Source organism: Ixodes scapularis, unplaced genomic scaffold (assembly GCF_016920785.2).
Source record: "Ixodes scapularis isolate PalLabHiFi unplaced genomic scaffold, ASM1692078v2 PGA_scaffold11__112_contigs__length_91849675, whole genome shotgun sequence".
Taxonomy (NCBI): domain Eukaryota; kingdom Metazoa; phylum Arthropoda; class Arachnida; order Ixodida; family Ixodidae; genus Ixodes; species Ixodes scapularis.
In genome coordinates, this window is record NW_024609837.1 from 76,019,892 (window position 1) to 76,027,810 (window position 7,919).

Genomic DNA, 7,919 nt, shown 5'->3' on the forward strand with positions numbered 1-7,919 from the left:
CTTCAAAGCACATCAAGTTCGCCCAAGTTGCGATGCTTCCGGAGCGTTCGACAGATCGAATCCCGCCCACACAAGTGTGAACCTCGAAGCGAGTGAGCGCGAAAACAAGAAAAAAAAGGGCACTGTTTCGAGGGAGGCTGTCGGTGTCGGACGTATCAGGGAATCGATCAAATAGAACGAAACATGCAGCGAAATATAAATACGATTGAGCACCCAGGATAAGGAGGCCGTGTCCTCGCAGCAAAAACGAAATAACTAATCACAAATAAAAGCGGAGGTGCACTCAAGATCTTCGTTTTTAGAGCCCCATATATCGTGTGGACTCTGGGAAAACAATATGAAATAGCGATTTTTTTTTTGTAGCGTTGTTATTTTTTGCAACATATATTTTTTAGCTTGTTTTTGGTTTCCTGTCTGTATAACATGGATCCCACTTTTTCTCCTTGTGTATCCAGAGCAAGCTACTCTGAGCTAAAATACCTCCTAGTTGGTGTGGAGGATAATTCTTCCATTTGCTACGTCAACCATTGGACACCAGCACGGGTCACAGATTGAAGAAAAGAGGTGCTTGAGGCATTTGGCTAGAGTTCATGTCCTCCGTAACTGAACACGGGTGTGTCTCAAAACGTCCCATTCGCATTTGAACCTTGCACATTTCGTCCCATTCTCATTTGATGCTTCTCGTTTGAACCTTCTAATGAGATCCGAATCGTGTTTTTCGCAACTGGGCCGATTCTCATTTTGCCCGTTATCTCAAAACGTGCCATTCGCATTTTGACCGTGCGCATTTCGTCCATTTCTCATTTGGTCCGCCTTGTTTGAACCTTCTCATAGGATCCAAATAGTATTTTTCGCAACTGGACCCATTCTCATTTCGCCCGTTCGCGCTACGACCGAATGGCACTAGTTCAGCATGCTTCTAACGTCGTTATGCCTTCGCGGTTTTGTTGATGAGCCTTACCTTGCTTGGGCCCCCAACATACCATCAGATATATGTTGTGTGTAAAGGTACGCACAGAGATTCGTACAGTGACGCCTGCTTCCCTTCCTCTAAGCAAACGAGGGAACAAAAGCGATGAACATCTAATTTGGAAAATTTTGTTTGAACAGAAATAGCATACATAATAGCAATGGTTGTCAACCATTGATGCTTCGCAGGCCCCTTGTAGAAAAAAGGGAGATGATGGAGGACCCCGTTCGGGGTGCGGGGAACAGAAAGGTACAGCTTATCATGATAATGATTTAATAAATTATTATAACTAATTGCTAGTGTTATGTAGACTTATCTCTTTGACATACACACGAGAGTACTTATCAGAAAATTGGTACATTTCTTTTCAACGTGAAGAAAGACAACTAATACTGCCGTGCTTGACTGTTGAGACAGGGCTTCGCGGACCCCTAGGTTGCCTTCGCAGACCCCGATTTGAGAACCATTGCATTATAGAAGTGGTGGCATCGTCCCAAGTCGAGAGACCTCAAACAACGTGACATTTCGAAATATGTTGTGGTCGATAAATAGTTGGTCTGTTTTATTGGCAGCTATTAGCTTTTCACGACGACCTCGACGCACTGCTAAAATCCTTAGCAGAGAAAGTATGCCTGTAGCGTGGCACACACACACACACACACACACACACACACACACACACACACACACACGCACAAATATATCAATGTATTTATTAATATTACCCTAAAAATGATTTTGGTGTGAAAAGAGTAAAGTGCGACGGGTCAAGGCGAGATATTTTTGCGAATGGCCATTTTGAAAAGGGCCAGGGGAGAAGAGCGAAGCGAGAACGGGCCCTAATGAGGAGAGTTGGAACGCGAAAGACGAAACGGGAAAGAGCCAAATTCGACGGGCCAAAACTAGAAGATGTTTTTGAGAATGGTTGTTTTGAGAAGGGCCGAGTGAAAAGGGCGAAATGAGAACGGACTCAAATGATAACCACCCACTGGACACAAGTCCCAGCTGAAGAATGACTCAGCACGGGTTCAACCCGTCCCGGGCTGGGCTCTACTAAATGACGCAGGAAAGTATATGGCAACATTCTGGCAGAGAATATCCGAGTCCCCCATTTGTTTGAGCACGTACTGGGAGCATCTATTAGGCACGAGTGTTACGTCTACGTCCTGCGAAGAGTCGGCTCCAATCACACGTTTCCTGCCCTAAATAATGAGGACCGTTAATGTTGCCCGATGGACATTTGAAAAGGGTCTATGACTACAAATATGCGCTTCTAAACGTACGTCTCTTTAGAAACGTTGCGCGCTGTTTTTCTAATCACCTGCCAATACACATTTGCGGCGACTGCGGGGAGGGACGGCACTTCGAAACGCGAGTGGACGTTTACGCCGACAACCGGTTCGTTCCATTTTTTTTTTTTTTTTCAATGGGGAGAAGAATGGGAAGAAGGGAAGAAGGCTGAGAGGATGCGTGCCGGACGAGGGTTCACCTGACGGGGTGTCGTGTTCGCCTCCGGGATATAATGACTTGGGGAACATTTGCAACGCTTGGGGAGTCGGTAATGAGCCGTCGGAATACGTGCAGTTTGCGTGTGACGGTTTGCTGAGGTTGTGCGAGCCCGCCAGATTGAGTCCGAAGAGACAAATTGCCGTGAGGGTAATGACAGCACGACGGTCAACGGGATACAATTCCAGGCTTTTTCTGTTGTTGTTCCCGTTTATTGTCACGATTACTCTCCCGTGTATTAAAACGAGGACAAAACATATATATATATAATGATGATGGGGCAGTCGCTGTTAGCACCACGAGTAAATTTTTACGAGAACCCAAAATGCACTAGGTATCTATATTCATGGGGACTATTTCATTTATTTATTTTATTTATTTACACAGTGCCTACATCGGCACAGGGGATTATTGTAGTGGGTACATGTTACACGAAAGTAATACGATTATACGTCACATTGTATAAAACATGTTAATAAAAAGTAAGACTATAGATTGAAAGAAATGCAATAAGACTGTTGCAAAAACTGTTACACAAATCAGAAACATAACAGTACAAAACAAAAACACAGCACACAACTATTAAAAATGTCTAATAATGAGGTGGAAAACATAGCATCTGAAGTCTCAGCGACCACGTGCTGCGGAAGACTGTCCTAATCACTAATTGATTTTGGGAAATATGAGTTCTTAGACATTTCAGTTCTACACCTAATATTATTTATTTTTAGCGGGTGGTCCACCCTTGAAGACAGGTAATCATGATTATGTAAGTAGTGGTCCTTCACAATACATGTTTGTCCTAAGTAAATACTTCTGAAATTTTTATTCTAAGATATTTTCTCCGCGAAACCAGAAATTTCCACTCCAGTTGTTTCTTTAAATCTGTTATACTTGAGCAAAATTCATAATTATTTACACCAAAACGGGCTGCTCTATTCTGCACACGCTCTAGTTTCGATATTAAATTTACGTAATACGGGTCCCACACTGGACAAGCATACTCTAAGATTGGCCTAACATTAGTTACGTATAACAGCTCCTTAATATATGTTGAGGCCATTTTGAAATTCCGTTTGATAAAGTATAAAACGCGGTTTGCCTTTGCTGTTATTGCGTTGACGTGCTTAGTCCAGGAAAGATCTACGCTAAGATAAACCCCTAGATATTTGACATCAGCAACCTCCTGAAGGGCAACACCGTTCAACTGATATTTTGATAGATAATGCTGCTTTTTTGGTGAATCTAATATAATTGCATTCATTGATATTATGAAACATTTGCCATTTGTCACACCAGGTCATCACCTTTTCAAGGTCTGACTGAAGTAGAAGAAAATCATCCTGACATTTAACCTCTCTATAGATTACACAATCATCTGCATATAATCGGACACTGCATGTTAGGTTTTGTGCTATGTCATTGATATATATTAAAAAGAGAAGTGGGCCAAGTACAGACCCCTGTGGGACACTCGAGGTTACATCCGCATATGGAGAATTTTGACCACCAACAACTACGCATTGACTGCAGCAAGGCATGTAGTTGGGCTAGTTGGTGGTACATACTGTTTGCAGGGAACAGCGCAAAAAGGACGTAGGACGAGGTCGAAGAAACACACAGACAGGGCGCTGACTTACAACTCAAAAACTACGCATTGTTACGATTTAACAAATATTCATTTATCCAACCAAAAAGATAGTTAGGAAGGGACAAGAACGACAACTTGAGAATAAGAAGTGAATGTGGTACTTTGTCGAATGCTTTTTGAAAATCTAAAAGCAAGCAGTCAACCTGAACATTTTTATCTAGTGAAAGTGAGAGGTCATGTAAAAACTCGGTGAGCTGCGTAGTGCACGATAAACCAGTCCGAAAACCGTGCTGAGACTTGGAAAAAACAGTGTTGGACTCAAGGTGGTTAACCATATTTGAATATATGTTATGTTCAAGTCACTTGGAACAAACGCAGGTTAAGGAGATGGGCCCGTAATTAGAAACCAGGCTTTTTTTGGCCTGACTTATGGTTGGGCACAACATTTGCCGTTTTGCACTCCAAAGGTAGCCTGCTAGTAGAGAGTGATTTGTTTAAAAGAATAACTAGAAAAGGTGAGATTGCTGCAGCACAGACTTTTAGAACGTGGTAAGGAATGCCATCAGGCCCCAATGCTAAATGAGATTTCAGATTACGCAGTGATATCAGTACGCCATAATCTTCTACCACAAACTCAGGCATTGTATCAAAAGTTGTCTTGGAAGATTCTCGTACAACTAGCTCGGTTGTCGAAAAAACAGATTGAAAGAAGTTATTGAAGCAAACAGCCTTGAGAAAGTTATCGGAGGTCAGTTTATCATTGTTCAGAATTGCTGGAATGCCTACAGATTCACGCTTGCTCAATTTTCTAACCGTTTTCCATAGTTCCTCCGGGTTGTTAAGTAATTTTGGTCCCAGTGCCAAATAGCAGTGTTCCTTCGCTGCCTTAAGTTTAGTCTTCAAGATGTTATCCAGCAAGCGAAGTTCAATTTTTGTGGCTGGGTCCTTCGTTTTCTTATAGTTTAGAAAGAATCTTCGCTTTTTATTTAGAAGACGTCTCAACTCCTTTGTCATCCACGGTTTGTCATTCCTGCGTTTTCTAGACAACATCCTAGAAGGAATATATTCAGTGATAAGGGAAGAAAGTTTATTCCTAAACAGATTCCATAATTCTTCATTGTCGGGCAATGTGCACGCACATTCAAACTCGGGAAGATAAGCCAGGAGGTCGAAAAACAAGCTGTCGTAATCCCCTGGGTCAAACGGATAAACTTTTTTGGGGCATGGCTTATGAGTCACAATGTGCTTACATGTAACATTTGTAATGATAGCTTGGTGGTCAGTGATACCCAGAGCCGTCGTTGTCGAACGGATGTGGACGGGTGATTTGTAAGAAAAAGATCTAGTATAGATTTACTTGTTGCGCCGTACGTTGTCGGAAGCAATACCGACTGTTGCAACTCATGGGCGTTTACGAGTTCCTTGAAAGGTTTATACAGTGACGCAGAATTTCGCAAAAGGGGCAGATTGTCGACCCAATCAATGTCCGGAAGATTGAAGTCGCCACTAAGAGTAACGTCATCATGCGTTATTACAGGTGACACATTGGCAAGACACAAAAGGGGATTCAGTGAATTGTTACTTGGGGGTCTATAAAATGCGCCTACAGTTAAACATTTATAACCTTGTTGTTTTATCTTGCACCAAACAGATTCGCACACACAGTCGTGAATTTCATGAGGTGTGCTTTGTAGGTTTTTCGAGACGAATAAAAACACACCCCCACCCCTCGAATTTATGTCTTTGCGGTAGACCTCGTAGTTGGGTGGAAATATTTCGGAGTTGGTCATGGAAGGGTCAAGCCAAGATTCGGTACCACAAACAATATCAGCATCCGTTGTAGCAAGGAGAAAAGCAAGGTCATCCTTTTTATTTTTGATACTCCTACAGTTCACTGTAACAAAGACAAGTTCCTGCACGTCTGGCCCTCTGATATCGCTTTTTTGTCGTGGCTATACAGAGGTTTCAAACACGGCGTCGGTGTCAGGATGGTGCTGGTGTGTTTTACGACGAATAACTAACTTGTTGTATCGTAGTTTGAATTGGGCGTTTTGTTCCCTGGCGTACTCTAAAAGTTTGCGTCGTGAGAGTTGTATCGCAGGTGAGAAATCTTCACGAATGGAAAAGCCACTCCCCTTTAGTTTATAGGTGACAGACAGTATTTTTTGTTTATCTTTAAATGACAGAAACCTTGAGATTAGGGGGCGTCCCCTCTCTTCGGAAAAACGGCCTAACCTGTGCGCACGTTCTATGTTAGTGGGCTCAAGCTTTACGCTGAACTTATCAGAGCATAAAGTGATCACCTTGGCCTCAGACTCTTCCCAGGTTTCATTTGCTTTGTCCGCCCAGCCATAAAAGATAAGGTAGTTTCTGCGCGATAGATTTTGTACTACATCCTGTTGTGCGGTAGTCATTCTAAGTTGGGTGTCAAGTTCCAGATTCGCCGTTTTTATATTCGGCAACTTCGTCTCTCAAGGATTTAACCATAGTCATCTCGCTTTCAATAGCTGTTATCCTAGATGACAAGCCCTATAGTTTTCTTTCGAACAATGTTTGCATTTCCCTAATGGCTTTCAATTCATTCAACATTGTCTATTGCCCCTCGTTCATGCTAGGTATTACTTGCATAGCATCGACTAGTTGTTTCTCCTGTGTAGAAGTGAGCGCGCCTGGGTTCGCTTCTATATCTCCTGCGATCAATAGTCGTTTCACGACCCTAGCCACAGCTACACTGTATTTAGTGTAGCAATCGGTAATACCAACATACACTTTACAAAAAAGGTTGGGTCTCAGTGCCGACAATCCAGAATGGCTGTTGTGGCTTACATACTTATAAGTGTATAAAAAACCCACCTGCAGGAACAGGGAGAGTGAGCGTCCCGCCGACGTGTGGGCACCGAAACCCGAGGGTGGATGGTCGAGCAGTCTCAGACATACACTCCCATCACCTGACGTCGAACAGAGTTGCCTGCTGTAGTCACAGTTGAAAGTCAAGCACAGCTTCGAAAGATCCAGCGACGAAGCGTTGCAGAGCCAGGGCAGGATGACCGGGCATGTGCCGTCGCTGGGTGACGCATCATCTTTGACAGTTGACGTGTAAACGGTGCCGCACTGGACGATGATCAGCCCCAGTACCTGTAGGAACAGGGAGAGTGAGCATCCCGCCGACATGTCGGCACCGAAACCCATCTGTGGATGGCACAGTCACCACAGCCATCTGTGGATGGCACAGTCACCACAAAGGATCTAGACGAGCTGGCGCATTTATTTTATTTTGCCCACCACGGAGTCCTGTGATGACTGAAACAAAATAAAAGTATCAAATCATATGGATTCTTTGTTGAGAACTCTTATATCAACCAAGTCCAACAAGAGCGATAATCAAATTTGGTACGTTGACCTTGTCGCTCTGACGTCCCCCCACGTGCCCTCGTATCCTCTTCTCACGCCCGTAGCCAAGGGGGGGGGGGGCATCCCCCCCCCCGAAATCTCTGATTTTCCGGGACCTCCTCTCCCCCTCCCCCTCATGCAGCATTTGTCATGGGCGCCCCCCCCCCTCCTGCCCCCCGAAACACAATCCTGGCTACGTGCCTGCCTCTTCTCCCTCAGTTTCACGGCGTATTCCTTGTAAATAAATGTGCACAATTGCGGTCAGTTGGTGAAGCTCGAGCAAGACAAAAAGTAAGACATAAATAACTAGGTTTTATATGAAAACAAACGCACCTCACAGATGTGACTTGCTAGCGACCCTTCAACGTAGATTACGTAGGAAAGAACACACATAGAAAGGGGTTATGGAAGTGGCGTTATCCGCGTCTCGTGACCACGTGACAACGCCACAGTGGTCACGTG

At 43.9% G+C, this 7,919-nt stretch overlaps 1 pseudogene; it reads right to left on the minus strand.

Moving 5' to 3' along the window:
* Window positions 1-5,827: 5,827 nt before the first annotated feature.
* On the minus strand, window positions 5,828-7,238 carry LOC115322572 (annotated as a pseudogene).
* Between the last annotated feature and the right edge of the window lie 681 nt (window positions 7,239-7,919).